This window comes from Anser brachyrhynchus (genome assembly GCF_964034855.1).
Source record: "Anser brachyrhynchus genome assembly, chromosome: 4".
NCBI classification, from domain to species: Eukaryota; Metazoa; Chordata; class Aves; order Anseriformes; family Anatidae; genus Anser; species Anser brachyrhynchus.
The window spans coordinates 39,105,165-39,129,875 of record NC_137698.1 but is presented as its reverse complement, the minus strand read 5'-3'; the positions used below and the strand labels follow the sequence as shown (position 1 = coordinate 39,129,875).

Genomic DNA, 24,711 nt, shown 5'->3' with positions numbered 1-24,711 from the left:
TATTTCATCTCTAAACTAATGATATAATCAAGAGATGATGAAGACACACTTATTTAGAACAGACATTTTGTCCTTGAGTCCACAGGTATGAAAGGTGACCACCACTAGAGATGGCACAAGTGGCCAAAGGTAGACAGTACAGGTGCAATATTACAGTGGGATGTGTAGCAGAGTCTCATTGCTATGAAATCTAATGCCATCTGCAAAGAAATGAAATACCTCTGTTGCTATTTCCCAAACATCTGACTTTCACGAGGTTGGGTTTGTTTGTTTTACACGAGAACATTGATATCTGACAGTAGTTGCTAACAGCACTGTCAGCCTCTTTGCTGAAAGACTGGGAGGACAAGTCATGCAGATATCCACACCCCCTTTAGTTATATGCTTTCACTGACAGTAAAAAGCATTTCCTAATCAAAGACAACCTGTGGTGGTACTTCATGACTTCAGTCTTTGAGTCACGGACTTGTGCCTCGTCCGCAGAACCCAATGGGCATTAAACCATTGGTGAAAAATAAGCACATATTGTTGGGTAATGCCTTGCTCACATGCTCACAATTCACATTGTCTAAGTGACTAACAATAAAACCCAAGACCCTAACATTAACATTTTAAACCATTACTTACTAAACTGAAAAACAACACCTCCCACTGCTGAAAACTCCAAGTTTGCCAGAGGCACAAGGAGGTCACAAAAGCAGAGGTTCCAGTAGGAAACTAAATGCTCTGCCCATCTCTGCCAGCTCCTGAGTTTTGTTTCTTTTCACAGATTTTCCCACACACATGTGAGTCCTAGTCCATATTCTACACAAATTATGGAGGTCGACCTTTTAGAGCACGTTTCCTCTTAAGCAGGAAATAGTTTGAAATCATAAGTCCTTCAAAAGAGAGTCAGGTGTTGCCCAAAAGAAAAAGATTAAAATCATTTAAAATTTGAATTCCAGTCCAGCCTCAGTGACTGGAGTTAAAAATTAAGTGGCTCCAATATGAATTTGGGTTTTTGTGCCATCCATAAAATGAGATGTCCATTCTGTTCATGTACGTCACTTTCAAAAACTATATTATATTATATATACGTATTATTTTTTTTCTTCTCAATATGGGAACAGGGGAGAACATTCCCACTTGGTTTGCTATCACTGACTACAGTTAACAGTGATACCTTCAGGAACTTCGACCAGCTCTGAAAGCTTTGGCTACTTCCATGCCTCCCTGTTGCAGAAGAGAGCATCCCTACCACCAGGCAGGGTCAGGATCCTGCTGAGCAGAGCAGCCTTGCTCTTGCAGAGAGCAGCAGGCAGAGTGATGAATAACACTGAAAAGCAGTGTGCCACTGCGCCCTGCCATTGCAGTCTTGCAGCAGGTTTTCAAGTCACTTCTTCCTATCCCTGTGAGACAAAGCCAGATGTAATACTGCTTTTACTGCCATAGAGAATAATAAAAGAGATGCCCTTAGTCTTTAATTTAAGGTTTACGACACAGAAAATTTTAATGGGAGTTAAATTAACTATTGACATTTATCACAATAATTTGCTCTGTAGCCTCTGACCCACAAGACAATAGCAGGATAATAAAGGCTTTGGGACTTGACTGAGCTGACAGAAGCCACCATCAGTTAGCCCATCTAATGCAAGACTTCTTGATTTACAGACAAAGAAAATCCACTGATGACTGTTTTATCTTTGAGATATGTTCACACAGGCAATCACTTCAACTCTCATACCCATTCCCTCCATAAGTATATGCAAAATTAGGTACTGAAAAGTTGTTTTAGAGGATGAAAGCTAAATTGCTACTGAACATCACGGAATACAAAACAAGCAGCCAATGTGACATCCTTGCAAGAAGAATGCTTAAAAACTTAAAAGATGATTTGCAGATATAAGGTTAGCTTAAAAAAACATTTAATATATGAAGCAATTACCTTTTAAACAAACTTTAAGCAAAGCAATATTGAGGAGCTCTGAGACAGTAAGAGACATTCTTTTTGCTTTCATAGTTTATTCAGTATACATAGTAAAAACTTGAGCAATACTGCAGCTTTTCTTTTGAAATAATATTTAATGCTAGCTATTAATAACACACGGCAGGCAGCAAGGTCTATATTCATCCAATACACTTTCATTGGATTTCAAATCATGGGAAGGGAATTGTAAATGCATTTTTTTTTATCAATAAAACAACAAGCACATCACAGCTAAACCCTACATTCTGGATTTTTCTAAAACGTTGGTACCAACACAATCAAGCTTGTGTACCCCAGGAGCAATAGTACGCTAATAAATATTCTCATCTTACCATAAAACACCTGCAGGAAGCCCCACCTGTTGGTGTGACTCTGCCCAGGACTTTATACCCAGATCCTTGCCCAAAAGTGCTCTGTCAAAGCCTGGCCTGACGGAGGCCACTAGTGCAACCTGGCTTGGACGTTACAGGCTAGAAGAATTCTTGCATGTCAAGCCAAGTGGTAGCTGACTGTTTCATGAGAACACATTCCTGAACGGAGGCAAAAGAGATGGGTTTTAGCACGATATCCTGTGTTTAGGCACTGGGCAGGAGGCGGTATTTATTTAAATATACTTTTGCTAATTGTATAATTATGTGGAGAAGGTGGAATGATGAAGCCAATCACATAGGCCTCAATTAGACAAAATTCTATTGAATTTAAGAGTTTTGCCTCTTTAAGAACTCAAGGCTCCGATATGCCTTCCTGCATCCAGCAGTTGATCATTATTTTTCCCTTGAAGCCTGATTAATTGCTTATATACTGTAACTTTTCTCCTGGCTTGTGTAACTGAACTCCTTTTCATGTGTCTCATCATTTTTATTATCTAACTGAGCTATTGGCAACTGCATCATCCTGCCTCAGCAATTTCTATATATTAAATAAATGTTGCATGAAAATATGTTTCTCTGTATCTGTTTTAAACTTGTTGCCTTTTAATTTCAATGTCCCTTTGCTCTTTTGTTATGAGAAAAAGCTAGCATTTGACTGAGCTTCTCCATAACAGTTCATATTTTATACACGTCTAACATCTCCTACTGTCTCCTCCTTCCTTAAACAGGTCAGGCAAGCCTTATAAATATCTCTTTGCTTGGTAGCCCCTCTGCTTGTAATAATTTCCATTGCCCTCTGAATCTCTTCTATTTCTGCCATGCATGTCCTTCGCTGTGATGCATCTAGAGCTGAATGTAACACTCAAGGTTAGGAGAAAGATGTACCTCTGTTTAGATAACACCAATTAAATATTTCCTGTGTAATTTTGTGTCACGGTCTAACACATCCCATCACTTCACTTTCTCTTACTGCTGCTGCAAACCCTGTCCCCACCTCTACTGAACTGACCCTAAGCGCCTCATAACCCCATGTCACACTTCCATTAGTCAACGTATTTTAGTGAATTCAGTCTGGAGATGAAAGCCGAACAACAAAACCCTGCAGCTCACACTGTCTTCTGCAGCTTATGTTCTACCACCCCACATACAGAGAGCCCGTGGCTCTGACTACAGAGCCTGAGCATCACTATAAAAAGGCCAGCAATTACCAAACCCTGGATGCACTGCAAACCAAGACCCTGCCCTCGCAAACACTTAGGCAGGCGCACGTTCACGTGAATTAAGTCACACCTCTGCCCAGAAGCCTGCTAGGGTGAGGGTCATACTTATTTCTGTCTCCCAATTTTTAACTACCTATTTCCGTGCTCTGTATTTGGCATCTGGTCTATTTGCAACATTTCCTAAGGTGCTGGTTATTTCTATTATGCAGGTGCCCATTTCCCTTGGTGTATAGGTTACTTTCCCCCAACTCCTCTCTCAACTAACAAGGCAAAAATGTTACCTACAATTACAGCTTCTCAGTCATAAATTATTAATCACTCTCAAGAACCTGTTTCCTTTAGAGGGAAGTAAAAAGGATTGTTTATCTAATAAAAGAAGAGCCTATGATCGTGTCAGTAGTCTTCAACACCAATTTAAAAAAAATCCAATAATCTTGCAGTATTGGAGAATGCAGAAGTATTTATAGTTTTATCTGAGAATGTTTACTTTTAGATTAGGAGACTGTTTTCTCAAGGTGCTTGAATTTTTTATCTGTTTTTGATTTGTATCTCATTTTCCACAGCGTGGTAGATTAATGTAGATATATATATATATGTGTATATATATAGTATGCCGTGTTTAACTCCTTTGCTGCCCCGTGCTAAACATATGCCAATACAGTATTTACACTGAGTACACCACTGCCCTTAAACCTGCTCCACAGTTTCAGGCATAGCCTAAAAGGACCAGTTGAGGCCCATGTCACATTGACCTCTCTCTACCAGCAAGCCCAGTGCTAAAACTGAGGATGAAAATGGTGCCTGCTGTTCCCCTGACCTGCCTGCTGGACTAGAGCTTGTCTCATCTGATCCACACAGACTGCAAGTTCACCCAAACTCGCTGGTTCTCATGGTGCCAGAAGACTTCCTAAGCAATATTATAATAAGACTGTTACATACACATACACAATTTGACATTTAAAAACTTTTTGTTTTAGTCCTCTCTCCAGGAGGAGATGTGCAAGGAGATTGCTCCAGCACTTTTGCTCATCAATACCTCAACAGCAGCTAATCCACTGTATTTCAGACAGACAATTGTACACCTCAGAGATCCCGCAGCTGGAGATGATCAGATGTTCAGCATCTGACAACCATCATTTACAAAAGCAGGAACTTAGCTATGGAGCAATCTGCCAAAAGATATCATACTTGGCTCTATTGTACTCCATTCTCAGAGAGTGAAATCCACACACCGGTTTTGAGGTAACCTTCCCTAGAAGTAACATAAGAAGAAGCTGAATATAACAAGAAAAAAAGAAAAAAGGAAGTGCACATCATTGACCATTTTCCATTTCCTCTCATGGCCCTTTCTCACATCTACTTTTGTAAGACATTTGAAATGCTTCAGTAAGAAATTCTTTTGAAATATCACAGACCAGATTAGATACATAACATGATGAAAAATGAAAGGCAGATACCTAAACAGAAGAAAATGCAATTAGATACAGGTGCCCAGCAGCTGTCTGAGGAGGAAGGGGATAGTTAATGGAGCGGCAGACAGCAAGGCAACATCCAAACTCTGTCTGGATGAGATACGGATGGTTTACTGTGTCAAACAGACCTGTTTCTTCTCTCCTACTCCCTCATTTGCTCAGGTTTCAGGGACAGGAAATCAAGGTGCTGGCATTAGGAATGAGCAGTGGCACTCGCTGGCCAGGTCTGCAACCTGCGTGGTCAGAAAAGACACAGATTTCGGAGTGCACTGTGGATACACCGTTTACTTTTTCTTTCTTTCCCTCCCCTAGACTACTTACAGTTTTGTTTTAGCCTAACCTACTTACAAGTTATAGTTAGGACTGTGTCCAGGTCTCTGCCTCTTAAGGCTACAAATCTCCAGGAGCAAAAGCATTAACTACCACACTAGAAGCAGCTCCATGTACCAGGACCAGAGTAAGAAACATCATGCAGGCGTGCATAGGGCCACTTTCTTTACAGATATAAAGATCCCACATTAAAAAGCAGTAGTTTTTGTCTTATTCAGAAATAAATAAATACATAAATAAAAATAAGGAACTGGTGGAACTCTTGATGATTAATTTGTTTGGTTTTGTTTATTAGTTTTGTTTGTTTGTTTGCTTGTTTGTAACCAGAAATATTCCAATACCTGTTTTGGAAAATAAAAATCCTCACTTTAGAAAAAAAAAATTGCTTTAAAATACAAGATAAACTTTTTGAAAGCATAGAAAATAGTTTTACTTTTGGAAAAAGGAAGTAAGTGTGTTAGTCAGGAGAAAACACAAGTCTTTTTGTTGGTTCTCTACTTGCTGACTGTTGCTGTTTGTCTTTCATAAATATTCACCAATCCACTTAAGTCGTCTTCATATCTCTAAATGGAATTCTGAGGTTTGTGTATGGGGAAAACAGATTTGGGTACTACTGAGAATAGAAGGATCCTATCAGAGCTTCTGCCTATGGTAGCTGTCATCCTCATTTGTATTTTTGCAGAAGAAAAATACATTGTGGAAATAAGCAAACAGTTGCCATCTAGAAACAAATGTGTTGAAGTGATGAAACCTAGATTTCTGGGGCACGTTCACTCTGTATTGCTTTTACAGCAATCTGAGGAAATGCCGAGCAAGGTGGTGCACTGAATGACACACCAAGAGCTAGGTGTATACACCAAGGCACAGGGGGGTCTTTAAAATCATGTGAGCACAGTGAAATAGCGTTGATGAGCTGAACCAATTAGTTCTGGTTGAGCATGAGGTACATATGCCTACAGTGCTTCAAGGGAAGTCTGCCTACTGCAGCACTGTATGATGTATTCACATCCCATAAAAGAAAGAGGCTGTGCTCATGGGAGAAGCTGCCCTAGTATAATCTACCAGGCAGTTTTAGTTCAACCATTGCCATTATGGGAGTTTCATCACTGCTTTTAGTGGGAGCCACTTTAGGCCAACACTAGTAGTTTTGATCAACCCACCCTAAAGAGAAATATTTTTTTTACTCCTAAAAAATGTTTATTCCTAAATATTTGTCTTTAGGGTGGGTTGATCCTAAAAGAATAAGCAAATAAAAATAAAAAAATAAAAGGACTGCTCCAACTCAGCCACCCTGTAGGCAGCCACAATCAGGCAGGACATTTATTTGCACAAACAATTGCAATTGTTTGAAGATGACATTTCATGTTGGTTGTTAGGAGACAATCTTCTCTATATAGCAGGCACTGGGAAATACCCTCTAATTCATTTTACTCACCATCAAGAAAAGAAAGTTCATAGCCTGTCCCTGCCCTGGCTGCCATATAAGAGATGCTAGGAAGGAGGACTAGACGCTATGAGATACACAGATGGAAAGAAAGCAAAAGAAAGAGACACCTCTGGAGACTAGAAGAGACAGACTCCACTAAACTTCCTTTGATCCTTGAATGCCACAGAAATGTACACCCCAGAGAGATAAGATGATAACATATTTCTTAATACAACATCATGAGGAGGTAGCCTGATTTGCTGAATGAAACGGTGGGGATGGAGAGTCTTAGGTCCTCTACCTCTAGAAACCCAAATCAGTCACTCTATTTTATAGCCCAAACAGAATACAATTAGACAGTAACAGTGCAGTAATCACTCCTGCACCGACACCCACATAACAAAACAAATAAATCTATATTATTCATTAGGACTAACAGAAATGAAGAGTAACTTACAACCTCATTGCAAGAAAACACTCATACAGTCAATGTGTCCCTGCTTTGCAATCAATAACTGCTCTGCTTTGTTTTTTCTGAACCAGCAGGAGACCATTATTTTGTGACAATGTTCTTCCATTACATCATAACTTTAGAAACTGTAGAAACATCCCATTGGTGGGATTTTACCAGTAAATATTGATTTCAGATGGAAAAAATAAAAACCCCATAGCTGCCATCTAACTGGAGCAGAAGCATACTTCTTGAAAGGGGCCTTATTTTAATGACAAGCGTGACAAAGGAAAAAAAAAATCTTTTGTAGAGTTAAAGCATGTTTGCTGCTAAACAGTCACTTTGTATAATTAGGATTTGCAAAGTGGCAAAACACAATCCAATTAAGTGAGTGAGGTTCATGTGATTAACATCAGACTGGCAGTATTGCTCTCCTAGTTCATCAGAGGCATTACTAATTAGGACATCGCTAAGCAGAGACATCTGACCTTGCATCAGCCAGTTCAGATTATGGTTTACCCTTCTGAACCCTGAAATAGCCTCACTGTTTGCTTCTTTCCTTACTGGTGAGCACTTTCCTATGAGAGTCTGCTTCTTTTGAAAGTTGTTCCACCAATCATCAGCCATCGTCAAATAATTAGTGCTTCTCTGATCACTAACTGAAGAACAAAAAACTCAGAATGGAAAAACCAGCTTTCGACTGACATATTTTTCTGTTCATTCTTGGAACTTACTACAATATTAAAATCAGTACAAGATGACTAGAAAGGTGGCCAGGAGGTAATCCTAAGCTTCAAGTAGCAAAAAATAGAAATTATCTTTGCTCACCAAATAGTAACCACAAGTGGAAATGGTGTCACAAACATTGCTCAACAGCAGCTCAGTCGTCAGAACAGAAGGGCTGATGGAGGGAGGACAGGAGCTGTGACTCCAGTCTTGGCAGCACCCCGACCTGTGACAAAAGGACAAACCAGAGTCACCAATTGCTTTGCTTCACCTGCTGCTGGCTGCTTCTTTCCATGCACTGCTGTGGCTCTGACTGCAGCACTTGTTATCAGGGGTCAATTGTTTCTTCTAGAGTAGAAAAACAGAAAGGAGACTTTCCAGATACTGTCTTCTGCATTATACTTTTGCGGTTAAGTGCCCTTAAAATGTCTGCCAACAGAATTAAAGAGTTTAGAAAGTATATAACTTTGTGATGATGATGAAGCAGTAACTGATAACCATAATATAGAAGCACTAACTATCAAGAGAAAATACTGTAAAGTTAAATTTTCTCTAGAACAATGCAGCACATCACCTGGTAGCTATCATAAACAGAGTTAGTTTATCAAGTAATTTATTTATAGTACTTATAACTTAGAGAGCACAAAGAACTCCTATTTGAATCAGTTTTTCCATTTGACATTAGAATTCTTCTCCGAATATTTCCTAGCTAAGACTGCTACACTATAGAGATACAAATACTCTTGAATACAAATTAACTGTAGGTCTTTGAGGATAAACCCCAGCAGCCCAACACCAGTTACAACCAAAATGTACCTACGATATCAAAAAGATGGTAATAAATGTATTAGAGACAGGGAGACAAACAATGAATTAAGCAAATTAGTGGGAAAATGAAACCTCTAAATACAAAAGAAAACTAATTATGGGATTAGAAAGGATTAAGTGACACAGCCTGTAATGACAGAGAACTTTGCTCAATAATCCTCGAGATCCCTCTTTGTCCTCTGTTTCCAATCTTTCTAGGGAAGATTCTAGCAAACATTTCACTTCTGCATACACCCCTCAGCAGTCTGTTCCGTTCTTCAGCTAACCAAACTGCTCCACAGCCAATGCAGACCATTTTCTGAAGCATGAGCAGTGTACCATTTTCTCCACTCCATTCCTTCCTCTGTTGTGCCATACACCATTTCCTCTCCTCCTTTATGTCACTTTAACCATTAGAAATGTAAATGTCAAAGATGTTAAACCTTACATGGACCTTGTGGCTTCGTTCTTGACTAATTTGATGCCAGTGAGTTCATCTACACTTGATTCTGAGACCAAGGCATATTTTCAGAGACTATGACTGTGCTGCAGAATGTTGTTGTAGCACTGAAGACTGTCAGAAAACCTCCGTGTAAAACTCCACAGGAAAAGTATATATATATATTATATATATATATATATATCATTCTTTCCGCTTTCCAGTAATATAAAAAAGAAGCACCATTAAGGTTAATTTCCAGTTCAAGTTAACACCTGGATGTAGAATTCAAGCGCAACTTGTCATACTTTGTTCACATTTCAGTGATAATGAGACTACTTACAATAAAATGCTTCACTTACACTATCAATTTCCCTAATAAATAAGTCAAAATAAATTGCTCTGCTTTTCAGAAGCTTGACTAAACTAATAAGCGCTTTCAAAAAGTATAATCTCCAGTGGGGGAAATGGTTTCTTAAATTGTCTCCACATACAAATGTATATCTGCAAAGTAAATCTTGGGAAGACATTGAAGAGAAAATTAATTTCAGGCTCGAGCACAAAGAGATAGATGTAGATGATAGCCTATACAAAAACACTTACTAAATGTTTTTGGAGTGGATTGATCTTTTTGACTGGAGGGGTGTTTGCCTTTTTTTTTTTTTTTTTTTAAGTATTTGTTCAACAGTGTGTGTAGTAGTTCATGGTTAGATTGTTCTGAATGCTGACAGACAGCCTTGTTTGGGTGAGTGAAATGGTCCCAGAAGCTTTCCTTTTTGTGGACACCCATGAACAGGGTGTCCTGTGCACAGGGATAGCAGGGTGACCCTGCCCTATTGCTTGCAAGTTGTTTAAAGGCTAACAGCACTTACTGTGTGACTAGCACACCGTGGCTATTTCTGTTGCCACCAAAGAGCAGAATTAAGGCTCTCTGGATCCGTTTACAGTGTGGTTTAACTTCAGATTTTTTTTGAGTTATAATTTATGATATCATCTTCTATCATTTAATTTGTCTCTCTCTGATTTATAACAGACTGCATTTGGGATAATTAGAAGTAGACATACAACTTTGCTCTAAATCAGAGTTACAGTTAGTGGCTAAGCCAATCTAACAGTTTTTGCCCTGGTATTTCAAGGATGCTGATCTAAACCCTACTGATGCACACCATCTGTAAGGGGCTTCAGGTCAGGCTTACAGCTGTGTCATGGTTTCAATAACTGCACCAGAGACAACTCAGGAAAGAAAGGATTTGAAGACTGCCAGATTCTCGTTTGACTGAGGTAACTGCTCACAAAAACGCATGCCAGCTACTGATCTGGTGGGCCTTCATAAAAGAGCAGGTGGAAATCATCTGTAGGAAAAAAAGGGAATCACTTCTTGAGCTACCTTCCAAGAGCCACCCTTACAGCAAGCTGCAGCAGGATGACAGACTGCTGCTGCGATCTGAGTCCACTAGACGTTAGACAACCGCTTCCCAGACTATCAGGCCAAATCATCCCTTAACTGGGATCCAGATAAATCAGTCCTTCCCATAGTGTCTTTGTGGTGCTCCTGTTTCTGCTCTTCTGAGCACAGAGGCAACTCCTAGCCTTCTGCTTCTTCCCTGTGTTCACATTATCTGTGATTTTCTACTCCAGATGACATTGTTCTAACGTTTTCTCTCCTTTCTGTAATAAGCAGGATTTTGAAAGTTTGGTGGAAACAGTCTAGTCTCTGTCCCTTGCTATCTCTCTGCCCTCTGTGACAATTGCCACAACTAGCTGCCTCTCACCTCTCCCCCTCCCCAGCAGACCCACAGCCAGCTCAGGTAGATGGAGAGTGGTGGGTGGCCAGGTACCTGGCACAGCCAGGGAACACCAGTCGGTACTGCAGCTTCCAACACGAGTCTGTGAAACCCTGCCTTGAGCCACCTGAGGCAGGAAACTTAACGAGCTGAAGGAATGAACAATGCGTAGGGATTGGACTTTACCCTGTCTTTGTTCACACTTCACCATGAGGTGAAAAGGAGAGGTCATCAACTTCACTGCCAATGAAGTTGCAATGAGGAGTTTACTCAAATCTCAACCCAGGGCTCTTTTACTTCTCTCTCTTCCCCTCCACGCCTCTCAAATGAGCCTTTCCAGAGCTACTTTCTGCTCAGCTCTGCAGTGCTGCTCCACGCACACAACAGCAGCCTGCTGATGACCCTCTCGTCCTCACAGTGGATACCTCAGCCTAACAAGCCTGACAGCTTTCTGGCTCTTTCTGAGAAAGCTATAGCTTAGCTCCCTTCTTTGACAGGAACTGCAGGAAAAAAAAATAAATAAATGGACCAAATCTCCCATAAAATCTGCTTGAACAGAGTTCTAGAGGTCAGAAAAAGAGGACAGGGCTGGGGAAAAAAAATAGTAATCCTAGTCACACACGACTTCCTACCAAGGGTGACACTGCTAAATGAGGATTTGCATCTGAGAAGAAAGAGTTCGATCAAGTTGCATGAAATACAGTCCCTGGTGCAGATGTCACTGATCTTTCACCTGAATGTTAACTTCATGGAAAAATATTCTTTTGACACCACATCTTTGGATAACTAAGAAAATCTCCTCTTTTCTTGTTGTCTTTTCACTTGAAACTTTCTACCCATGAATCCAGTTCATACCTATAGATTTTGTGGGCAATTAACATATGTGCCCTTATCGCTTTGTCAGAAAACAGCCATTTAATGATTCTCTATAACTTAAGTGGTTTGTATGGATGATAAGAAATGTTTTATTGTATTCCTCAAATTCAGAGTACCTAGCCAAAAATCCTACCTTAATAAAAATCAGATCACTGAAAACATTGTAAGAGAAGGCGATGGCCTAGAATAAATCTTAACCGTAATTTTATGTAGTGACACTGCATTTCTTCATATGCTCTACTGCATGCACATAAATTTAATCTATGCTACTTGACACTACATGCACATGATACAATTATCTTCGTATAAGATCAGAGAGACCTGGACAGGCTTGAGAGGTGGGCCTGTGAGCTCCTCATGAAGTTCAACAAGGCCAAGTGCAAGGTGCTGCACGTGGGCCGAGGCAATCCCAAGCACAAACACATGCTGGGCAGAGAATGGACTGAGAGCAGCCCTGAGGAGAAGGATCTAAGCATGGTGGTTGAAGAAGCTCAACGTGAGACAGCAATGTGCGCTTGCAACCCAGAAAGCCAACCGTATCCTGGACTGCAACAAAAACAGTGTGGTCAGCAGAGTGAGGGAGATGATTGTGCCCCTCTGCTCTGCCCTTGTGAGACCCCATCTGGAGTCCCACGCTCAGCTCTGGGGCCCCCAGCACAAGAAGGACACAGACCTGTTGGAGCAGGTCCAGAGAAGGGCTATGAAGATGATCAGAAGGCTGGAGCACCTCTCCTATGAAATCAGGCTGAGGGAGTTGGGGTTGTTCAGCCTGGAGAGGAGAAGGCTCCAGGGGGACCTTATAGCAGCCTTCCAGTACCTTAAGTGGGCCTACAAGAAAGCTGGAGAGGGACTTTTTACCAGGGCTTGTAGTGTCAGGACAAGGAATAATGGATTTAAACTGAAAGAGAGCAGATTTTGATTATATATAAGGAAGTAATTATTTACTCTGAGGGTGGTGAGGCCCTGGCACAGGCTGCCCAGAGAAGCTGTGGATGCCCCATCCCTGGAGGTGTTCAAGGCCAGGCTGGATGGGGCTTTGGGCAACTTGGTCTGGTGGGAGGTGTCCCTGCCCATGGCGAGAGGGGTGGAATTAGATGGTCTTTAAGGTCCCTACCAACCCAAACCATTCCATGATTCTATGACATTTGTTTTAACATTTACTCAATGAAAATTATATGTAAGTATATTGATTTTATAATGAGCATTTAGTAGAAGGAATCTTCAAGCTCAACATTTTGTGTTAAAAAGTCTTCCCCGGAGAAATATCATTGTGTACAGTGTTTATGGCATCAATTCATATCATGCAAATGTCACATTCTTCTCTTTTTAGCCCAAATGTGTACACAGTCTTTACCTTTTTATAGAGTTTGAAGTTTCAAAAAGCCTAAAATAGTAGCAACAAAAAGGATTTAAAAATGTCAAGCCTACTCCTGCCTTCCTTTCTTTGATAATTTTAAAAACAATTCTGATGCAATCTTGAAAAAGTCAAGACTCACCTAAAATATTTTTTGTAATGTAGCCCAGGACAAAGCGCATTCATGTTTTCAGCTTTATTATATGTACTGCACACAGTATTCATAATTAGTTTAAAATGTGTTTGGCTTATACTGATCTTTCTCCAAGAAACTACAGCTAGTTTTTTCTTTCACTCAACAATGGCAAATAGTAATTATGCAGGAGGTTAGAAATGATGATCGTAATGGTCCCTTCTGGCCTTAAACTATGTCTCAGCTATGAATAAAACATTTATATCTTTGATTACAGTTTGAAAAGACTAGTCTTTAATATGCAATAAAAGAATCTGCTTCATAATTTAAGCTGAAAACCAAAAACAGTCTTCTCCCACTGCCTATCCAATACTTTCTTGAATCCTTCACACATGCACACACAAAAAAAAAGACAAGAAGAAATGCAGGAGGGCACCTTATCAAGGTCCTAGAGCATGTTCTCACAATTTCTCCATCTTGCTAAGATTATCCGTTGGCTTCCAGATCTTCTGCCCTCAGAGAAACCCTGTAAAGAACAAGTACAGCAGAAGCTTTCACAGGGGGAAAAAAAAAATCCACTCCAAGTTATACTCTCAGTTTTGCAAAGTGAGATAATTAGCTTTCCCAAGTGGACATGACATCTCGTCTGGGTCACGGTATTCCATTAAGGAAAAAAAATACATTTTTATTTAAAACACATGCATTAGATCTAGTTTAATATATATTCTTCCAGTTCTCTGCTCCTCCAAAGAAGGGGCTAATTATAGTATATAGAAAATCTAACATGCTCTTACAGTACACATCAACAAAAACTAAGTCCTAAACTATAAAGAAGACAGAAGTACTTGAAATGGGACTTTATAAACTGTTACACCAAAACTGCAGTTGTCACAATCAGAAGTTATCTGACAGCTATCTGGGCAAGCGTAAAGTTCCACCACTGTTCCAAATTCACTCTCTGCACATTGCCCTAACATCCACATCCCAGCACGTGCTCCCTGGCACTAAATGCCAAGGCTCCTTTGTAGTAGGGGACTCTGACCCTGCATTTGTACCTCATAGAAGAATGTCTTCCTAGGTCCTGGCTGGGGACCCTGCTTTGCAAATAAAAGCAGGATACATGTATGCATGTAAAACTTGCTGATGGTAAGCTCTCTGCATTTAAATAAACAAAAAAGTGCATCTTGCGCTTGATTCTTCCACTGGCAGAATACTGCAACATAAGAGGGTGTAATGTAATGGATTAGTGAACCGAATCTCTGCAATGTGCCAGAGGTAGATCGCATCTGTTATTAATAGCAGCAGTCTGGCTTTTACAATGCCTTTCATAAAGAAGAAACCTAAATACTAGTCAGTTTAAACCCGATAACAGCAACTATGTCAAATATGCTGGACTTGCTCTGTGCACAGTTGAAGTGTTAGAATGCAAAGGCTTTAGCAGCGCAAGGCGACCTTACGCAGCCTGAGAATACCGTACCCAACAGGGAGACTGTACACAGCACTGTCCAAGGCATAAGAACAAATCATTCTTTCGCCTCTAAATTATTTTTCTGCGACAGCAGTGTTAGACTTAATCAGAGAGGCTTTGCTTACAACACACTTGAAAAGGCAAGAACAGCTAATGCAGTGACCCAAAGTAAATGCTAGCTCCATCATCATGAGTTGATGTTAGCCCCCCTATTAGCATTAAAACCTTTGTAATAAGTAAGTTTACTCTCCATACAAAGTGCATCTCTCCATGCAAAAGATTCAGGATGTGCTCAAGTGGAAGAATGGGGAAGATTCTCATCCAGAATACATTTAACATGAATGATCAATTTTACAGTGTGCATGCTACAGATCCCTGTTGTATGCTGGTGAGCGAGAACAAAACGTCAACACAGGTCAGCAGGAAACGAAGAATATTAGGCTCTACTGCTAGAACTTCTACAACCAGCACAACCTGGTACGGAGGCCATGCTCTCATGAGTCTGTTGAGTTTATTGCTTAAACAGCTTCCCCAAGTCTGATGCTCACAGGGCTCTTTCTAATTTCTTGTCATCAAGCATCACAGCTAGGCTTTGTGCCACTAAGTTTTACCCCCATCATCTCCACATCTTTAGTAACTATAACTCCTAACCCACACTGGTTGGGTGAGGCAGTATTGCCACTGCTCCCTTGGCTGTGTATTAGAATAGCCAACGCTATCATGTTTGGGTAGGCTCTGATGTGCTTGATCTGCCTCACAGATCAAACACCTTCAAGGAGACAGGTCTTAGACACAAGTTGTTAAAAAAGTGATGGGAATGGAGTGCTTCCAGACATATGCACAAACAGATTGCGGCCACCTGGGATATCTTAGTGCGGCCATAAATTGAGGAACCTACAGGGATTTAGCCCTGACAGGCAGGAGCTGTGTGCAAGCTTTTCAGGCTCACAGTTCTGGATATACCTGGCCTGTAGTTCAGACCATCTTAGCAACCCCCCCTCTGTCCCCTGCCTCTATAAACACCTGCCCAAACTATGCAAAGTGTTCAAATGTATTTTTCATACTATTTCTGACTCCTAACTTATCCCTCTAGCACCCAGAGCACAGAGCTTATTTAAACCAGAAGAAAAGTAATGCAGAGAAAAGCTCAAAAGCAGCCATGTACGCTAGAGGATTAGCTGGGGGAGCTCAAGACAACGTGAATTACCATTGTGAAATTCTCCCTAATTCCACTGATGGCTGGAGCATCTTCAGCCATCACATCAGCATTGCGATACTAGCCTTGTAAAGACTGAGCTCAGCCACTTAAAAAATACCATAGGTTTCCTGAGTGCATCTATCACTTATGTTAAATCATTTGGGATACAATACTAATCCCCAGAAAATAATAAACTGAGCTGTCCTGTCAAATTGTTATTTAGGCAGCCAGCAGTGCTGTGCCATAAGATCTTAACGGGATTTGAAAGTGTCCTCTCAGCAGGCTGCCATAAACGTTTTGCTTCACTTTGAGAAAGCTGACTGGTAGAGTTTATACTGGAGAAGTCGCACCAGCCCATTCAAGGACACTTCTGTGGACTGGATGCCGGATAGGAATATAAGCTATCATTAAAGAAAAATAGATTAATAATAATAATACACTTTGCCTTTTTCTGTCATGTTTCTGAAATGTCCATTTAGTACTTTCAATAATTCTTTTGATCACTGACCCAAACCATATGCTAAAAAGTGGTAGTTAAAAAGTACTGCAAAGGAACAGATGCCTTGGAAATAATCGACAAATATCATTCAAAACAAAACACTTTTTTCCATACAAACAATGGGATGTAACCTGAAGAGAAATGCTACAGTCAGCCTGATGTATCTGTTTGCTAAGTCTGAAAGAATAGCATCAACATTCCAGCCCAGAAGATAAAATGAAAATGGCATCACCCAGTTCCGCAAAAAAAGATCAAACTGGGGGAGGGGGAGGATAACAGAAAAGATTAATAGTCATCTTCAGCTCTCCAAATGCTTCTAAGAACAAGCACTAGAAAGGAAAACATTTCATTGCTTAATTGCTGGGTAACTTAGAAGACAGTCACTAGATTTGTTTTTTCCTAATTAGCAACAAGAAAAACAGAGGTTCTTGTAAGGCAACATTAGCATCTTGTCATATATGACAAAACAAAACGTGTTTGCTCCCAGAAATTAGGAAACTTGAAAATGATTACAATGAGAATAGGAGAGAAATACTGTCATGCACTGAAGCTTCACTGCAAAAGTTTTTGACAGGAATAACAGGCATTTTTTCCTGTGATTTTACACTAGCCTAATGTTCACAACTTGACACTGAGCATGCTCCAGCCTCGAAGTGTGCAGGATTTTTTTGGAAAAATGCTGGGTTGTGTCCCTCAGCAACCCAGCACTGACTTGTGGGGTCTGCACTTGCACAACACAACCGTCACCTCCCTGAACTTCTTTGGGTTGGCTTCTAGAGTAGGACCTACATGACTGGGGGGTAAGAGGAAATCATCAGCCACACATGAGCTGGTCAGTGGGGTTGCCAAAGTGACAGAATGACCAACGCCATCTTCAACATACAATTCTGAGAATACTAAAATTATAGAGAAATCATATTGTATTTGCATTAGGTACTGGAATAATTGCTACTGGGCTGGTATGCATAGTCCCAGTAACATCGGTCTGTGGAGCAGGTTCACAGATTAAAAAGATAGCAATTTTATCATCTCACAGTAGAAGCCCAAATTTTCATGCTTTATCAATATTAAAAATTTCAGATTTTTCCACTTTACATGAACTTAATTCTGTTACTCCAAGAGGGAATTGGCAGTTTTCTTTAGAAAAAGAGCTCAACTTATAAGATAGAAAACAACTTGGTTTTGTTCAAAGTTTTAGTAATGACACATGAATTGTACACAAAACACTACTGAGAGGAACCACACCAAGAGACCTAACTTTGCTTCCAGGCCACTGACCTTATGTGATGCTGCAAACATGAGTATTTAACTTTTAAGCATCCTATGAACAAATTTACTATTGTTAATGGAGTTCTAAACATACAGAATTTGGAGGCTGGAAGGGACCTTTAAAGATCATTTAGTCATTCCTCACCCCCATGGGCAGGGACATCTCTCATTAGATAAGTTGCTGAAAGCCCCATCCATATCACTCCTCATACATTTTATTCAGCACGCATTCACTGCTGACAGACTGGTTTGTGGTTTGTTTTGATTTTTAGCATGAAAAAACATTCTGAAGAAACAGAACACATTAGAGGGACAATCACTTTGCTTAATAAAATGTCCTCACATTTAGTAATATTCCACATTGCATTGCTTACTTCCTTCAGTTTACTGCTCCAATTAAATACCCACTAAATTTTCAGCATCATATTCCATTTATTTTGAGGAAGATAAAGAAACACTGGGGCTTCCAGCAAGTTCATAAATTTGAGAACACCTAGGACCATGACTTTTCAAACAACTTGCCCTCTTGAAGCTTGCTCTCCAAAGTTAAAATAGACCATACAACCTATTACAATACTAAGAAAGTGGGGAATAAACTGAACAGAGTAACTGCCAGCTAGAGTATTTGGGAATTAAATAATACGAAAGTGTTTGTTTCTGAATTCCTTTCAAGTTAATTCTGTACAGCAGAAAGAATTCAAAACAGAATCCATTTGTTAAACATTCTGCTGATATCTAAAAAGTCTGTAAATCTTTATAAATCTGCAAGTTAAAAAAAAAATGTGTAGTTTATTTGTAATGCTGGCGGAGTTCCAGGTACTATTAATCAGGCAATCCATCACACTTGGAAGAAAAAAGAAAATAGAAATAACCACCAGAATAAATCATGTCCAGGTTTGTGCATTTCTTAAAAGAAGATATAACGAGGGTTTGTATGCACAAGTATAATCTGATCTGTTTTTCCTACAGTAGTGTAACATTTGTAAAAATACCATTTAAGTGATATTTGCTATGCAATACCTAATAAATCTGTTCCTTCCCCTACATTTCAGCCTCTGCATAGGACCCAGTGTCTTCCAAGTCTTTCCATAAAATAAAAGATTTTTTGTAGACAACATTCATAGAAAAAAAATTAGACTAGCCACTTGGGTTGCTGTAAATGGAATTGGCAGTAAACAAATATTCTGCTCCTCCAGGTCACCACCAATGCGTATTCTGCCAGGCAGATCCCACACAATGAGTGCCCAGCCTTTTCTTTGTAAAATTTGTGCTGCTGCCCTGCTCCCAAGATAATCTACAGAAAGCAGCTGTATCAAGTAACGTGGCTGACAGCACCCACCGCACAAAATACTAATGGAAAAGACATTGAGACACATCACTGGATAGCAGAAATTTCTGAAGATGTTCCCAGTGGGCTGAAAAAATGCTAGATGTGGATACAGTGCCAAATACTGTCAAACAGCTGTGTCGGATGCTGCTGTCAAGCTGGTATGAAGGTGCTGTTGAGAGCTATCCTGGAGTAGCATCCAACCCCTAACACGCAGGGGTTGGTTAAGCCTCACAGCATTCCATTTCTTAGCAGTTTTTTTCTGTTTTTTTGTTTGTTTGTTTGGGGGGGGGGGGGGGGGGGAGGGCAGCTTACATGTGCAGCTCCAAAATGCACTAAAAGATCAAAAAAGGAATTTTTTTTAATTTTAAAAAAATCTGTCATCAAAGGAGTTAATCTGACCTTTGAAGACTTCCCCTCATGTGGTATTCTCTGAAGAGCTTCAGGATGTGATTACGGTGAGATCCATCTCCTTTAGCCTTCCTGTTCCCTTCCTGTTCCTTCCAAACCAGGACCATGACTGAATCACCATGCGGTCTGTAAAGCCCTCATGATTGCATACATTTACTGCACAACCATGTGAGCTTCCAGGTGTATTTGTATGGATTTCAGGCAGAACCCAGAATTATTACACCACAATAAAGCGAACAGTTACTTGTGAAGCAAAAACAATTTGGCAAGAGGCAGAAGAGTGAGGATGGTGAGCATTTCCTCCCACCATACCCACATTATACATTAAGACTGCATCTGTCTCTGTGATGTATATGAAAATGTGTCATCTCCTCCCAACTGGTTTTGCCATATGATTTTACTGTACCTGGTCTGAAAACAGAAGTTTTTTTATTATATCCTGCACTATATATACTCAGCCCTATGTCCTTTAAAATCTGGACAAACACAGTGATTTCTAATAAATGGACGACATATTAAGTACTTGCTGTGGTTTTGCTTAACCTAGATTTTTCTTTAGTTTCTACAGGGAAAATAAAAAGCTACAGCAGGTATCTTGATTGTGATGGAATAAATAACCATTGTCCTCAAGATGATAGAAATATTTCATGAATTTTTGGAGACAAAAAATATCCTAGGAAAAGACAGCTAAATTCTAAGGGAAGGCACTTGAAAGGAAAGTGAGAGCATGCCAATAACCATAGATGTTAGCTTTAATAATCACGCCTATTCATTGTGTGGGGTGACTGTGTTTGTGTGCATGTGTTCACAATTCTTCATAAAATATAACAGTGCTAATAATCATGAAAACTTTATGTTTATGCCCTTTTTTAGGGCACACTTTTTTCCATCATTACCTCTGCATGCCAGTGGGGCAAGTTTCCAACATTGTTCCCCTTCCCTATGCTGTAATTATAATGGATCTCAAACGTTTCTGATTTTTAAGGCCAGTGGATGACTCAAACCCATCTCGACTTTTACTTTTCTCCTGTTGAATCACAGTTTTGGGAGCACACAGCACTTTCTTATGGTCTTCCAGCAATAAAATGATGAAAGTAAGCAACAAATAAAGGACAAGCTCTTTCTTGAAAGCAATACAAAGCACACGGAATGGGAAGCACAATTCCAAGAGCCAGCAAAGCTCTTAAGTGACTGATCTCAAGGTTGTGTTTGGCCCTGCACCTCGGAAAGCTACCCAGGAAACAATGAGCAGATTACCTTAATATATAATTAAGTCATGCCGTCATTGCCCCGGTGTTCTGTAAAGCAGTAATCCAATTTGCTTGTGACAAACTACCTCTTCTTCGGCCTCATACCTCAGCCACTGAGCAGTCAATTATTCTATCAGAAAACAAATGGGCAATGATGCTGTTGTTGTTATAATTCCTAGAACAAAAACAGTTAAACTTGTTAAGTGAAAACAACTAATTACCCCTCAGCTCACCTTAAAATGGTAGCAGGTAAGGAGATGAATAAGTCACTTCAGTCAAGAAGCTTGTAAATGGATGGTTGTCCTAGTGACGTATGACTTGAAACAGTCCTGGGTAAATTACACAAAATGACACAATTGTCACTTTTTGAAGCTTTCTTAACCTTTCTTCCTATAGAAACCGGGCGACTCAGAAGATAATACTCCTACACCAGATTTTCTCCAGCCCTAGGAGCACCTCATTTAGCTCCAGGCCTGAGCAAAACCGCAGAGGTGGTGCTTGAGACTGTGGCTGCATTGCTGCAACTTTGCCCTTCTAGATAAAATACAACAGGATTCTTACACAACTTACAACAGGGTCACAACAACAAGATTTTAATTGAAACAGAGGGAAAAGGCAAACCTCCTTCAAGACACCACCCTCTGATCTTTGACCGCTATTTTCTTCCTAAGGTTCTCCTTTTATAAGGAGGACACACATATTTCCCGTACATACACAGGATGTCATTTCTTTACTATTTTCTACACGTCCATCTGACCATCTGGTGGTACTGACATTCACAATGTAGGAAATACAAAACAATGCACAAATTAGCAACACTGATGACACAAACACAGCAACAATCCTGCCTTGCTGTCCCATACTGTGTGATACACGTAAATTCTGTGCATCCTGAGAGAAGGGGGGATTTCATTTGGGTGGTCTCCTACAAGAGCTAAGTAAAGGGATGGTAGTTCAGTGTGCCTGTGTGGTCCAGCTGCCAATACAGAATTAAATCTTTCCAAGGTTCCTTCTCAGCCTCTACTTGTGAGACTGGGTTAACTGGGGAGTGAGAGGTGAGCCAGGGTACAGAGAAATTCTCAGTCTCACCCCAAATAAAACAGCAAATATCAGTGCTTAAGCTTTTGAGTCTCACTTCTTGATAACAAAAAGTGATATGGTCCTCTATTCCTTATCTTATGCATGGAGAACAATTTCCATGGTAGGTTCCCCCAAGAATTACGTGAGGACAGAGTCAACACAACCAAAACATACAATGCCCTCTGCTGAAGCATCAAGATCCAGTTTGCCTCCACCATTGGCAACGTGGGCTTTGAAGAACTCCTCTCCCCCGCTCTATTCCCTCCTGCTTGTACCATTCCCGAGGGTGCCTAGGCCTTCACCTCTGTTGTACCATCCCTCACAGCTCTTTCTTGGACCACATGGTAAACTGAAAAAACAGTCTCAGCATTTTCAGTATCATTATCTTGGGTCTTGTCCAGTTTTCTGGTCTGGATCTCTACAGGTGGTCTTACACAAAATGAGTGTACGGTCGATGACAGGGCAGGACCAAGGGGCCCCAAATGGGGAGTGGGGGGAAGGAGAGTAAAAAATGCAGCAGAAAAAAAAAAGGTATATAAATGCCCCCGTTATTATGGCCCTTTCAAGAAGCTGGGCATTACATAATGGTTTTTCAGCACAACACTGATCTCATAAGAACTAAGAAAATCTCAGTGAAATCTAAGCAAATATTTAGCACAATTCTCAACTTCTAAACATTTACAGAGTTCTAACTTTGGAGTCTTAATGGTTGGCAGTATTCCTCAGAATAAAATTTGGGATCTTCAGAAAAGTGCCTAAGAGGCTAGGCAGCAGAATCTCCACACAGAGACGTAGTTATCAGCCTTCAGAGGGGTATTTATTCCAGAATTTATTCAGCGGATAATTATTTAGGTGAGAAAACCCTACCACGATGAGACAAAGTGGCTTTTGAAGATATTTTCTACTAGGTTTTTAGCCTGGACATTCTGTGTTTGTTGTAAAGTTTGAATGCAAAGCAGTAACATGCGAAAACAGAAACAAACCAAGCCTCTGTATGTAAAATCAGATCTATTTTGTGGAGCAATATAAACAACATGCTACCTTTACATTCTTGTTGCAGGCAGAGATCTAAAATAGCAAAAGCCACCATGTGTCTTACAAAATAAGAAATATTTCTGTGAAGTACAGAAGATGAAAAAAGAGCACATCAGAATAGTAAGAGTATTTGAAAAAAAATATCTTGTTGATAGCTGGAAATAAAACAAGAAATGCTGTATGCACTGCATGAATGTACTTGGCAAAGCATATCAAGCTCCTAAGCTGAGCCCTTTGTTTGATGATATTTAACAAATGATTCATTGTTATGATTGATAAAGGTCACAGCATACCCATCTCTAACATTGCAGCCCTCACTTAGTCTGTGAAGCTCTGTCCGTACAACACACTTTTACTACCAGAGATTTAAGTGCAGACACTCAGCGCAAGCCAGCAAAACTCCATTATTTTTTTATATATATCAGCAATATCATCTCCTTAAAAACCACAACCCCCTAGCTAACAGATAACCATCACCAAAATACCGCTGCAGTCACAATGGCTTCTCCGTACTGTGTAGCAGACGAACTGTGCATTATGCTCTACAGGCTTGCTTTCCCAGCCACGAGAGAAACTAGCGTGGCTGGATATGACTGGAGTGGGCCAAGAGTTTTTTGCAGTCCGCTTGCTCAATTTTTTTTTTCCTCAAGGAAACCAGGGCACAGGGAAGGCTAACTGGGACATGGTCAAGGCATGTGTCAGATGCAGGTGTTTGGAAACAATACTTTGGCCCCACACTTCAGATGTCACCTCTTCTATTTGTGTTTGAGGCCAGCTGTGCTCCAGACCTAATCCCATAGTACACACACTTCCACAGCATCGTGATTTCAAACTCTGCTGCCTGGCTCTTCCGAGCTGGGAGCAAGGTGAGAGAGAGATGGTGCCGGGCTCTTCCTGGATCCCAGTCAGAAAGGCCTGGCAACAAAGGGCTTAATAAAATAGCCATTTTAATGGCTATTAGGATGAGAAGAGGAATAGATAAAGTGAGCAAATCTTATGCTGGAAATCCCCTGTTAAGTGTGGCATCAGCCAGATCCAGAAGGATTTTCCCATGACACCCTTTCCAGATCGCATCTGTGGAGACAGGTTCCTCCCATTCCAGTCATCCAAGCAACAAGAGGATTTCCTGGCAAGAAAACAGCTCCGCTCCTCTCTTGTACTGCCGAACAGACAGGCTGCTCTCATGGGAAGGGCTGCAAGCCATGGGCTTTGATAGGGATAACCAGAGGCTTCTAAGAAGCCAAGAAGACAGTCTCTGAAGCTGGCCCACCACAAGATAAGGTCATGAGGAGCCAGCCCAGCACTTTTCCCTTTCATACTCAGGGGGCAGTCACCCACGCTCTGCCCGTTGCTGCTGATAGCTCCTGTGAACTGGGTGACACATGCTTCCAAGTGCACCGCAAGAAAGAGGAAGGAGGTGCCAAGGATGATGTTGACCCATGTGAGTGTGCCTGGAGCCTGTGCTACCACACAGGTCATAAGGAACAGTCAGGAGGAGAGCTGACTTCAGAGATGCTTGTTTTTCTTCACTTTGATGCCCCCTCTTTATTTGAAAATGACAATTTTCAAATTCAAGTCTCAAGCTGCAGCATATAAAACCAACGTATTGCACAGTGACTATTCATCACAGCAAATATTAAAATATGGTTAAAAACCAGCATGCTTTGACTCTTAACAAAAGTCTGATGAAAACTTGCACCTCTGCAGGATTACATTAATAACAGCTGAAAACTGAATCGCATCCCTGTGTCTGCTTGTGGGCGTAAGTGCTGCATCCACACTTTCTACTTAAGAAGAGAAGAGTAAAATTCAAATCACC

General features: G+C 40.5%; 1 long non-coding RNA gene across 16 annotated transcripts in view; it reads right to left on the bottom strand.

Annotated features, from left to right (window-relative positions):
• Window positions 1–1,241: 1,241 nt before the first annotated feature.
• LOC308194881 overlaps window positions 1,242–24,711 on the bottom strand; it is a 188,401-nt gene continuing 164,931 nt past the window's right edge. For 5 of the 16 annotated variants that reach the window (XR_013950965.1, XR_013950967.1, XR_013950971.1 and 2 more), the window contains exons 3-7: window positions 21,011–21,106; window positions 20,785–20,907; window positions 13,792–13,881; window positions 8,065–8,188; window positions 1,243–5,262 (exon numbers count right to left, since the gene is read on the bottom strand). This is a non-coding gene — a long non-coding RNA (uncharacterized lncRNA). Of the gene's footprint in view, window positions 5,263–8,064; window positions 8,189–13,791; window positions 13,882–20,784; window positions 20,953–21,010; window positions 21,107–24,711 lie in introns of all 16 variants that reach the window. The other 11 variants (XR_013950968.1, XR_013950970.1, XR_013950972.1 and 8 more) reach the window with 4 other exon arrangements.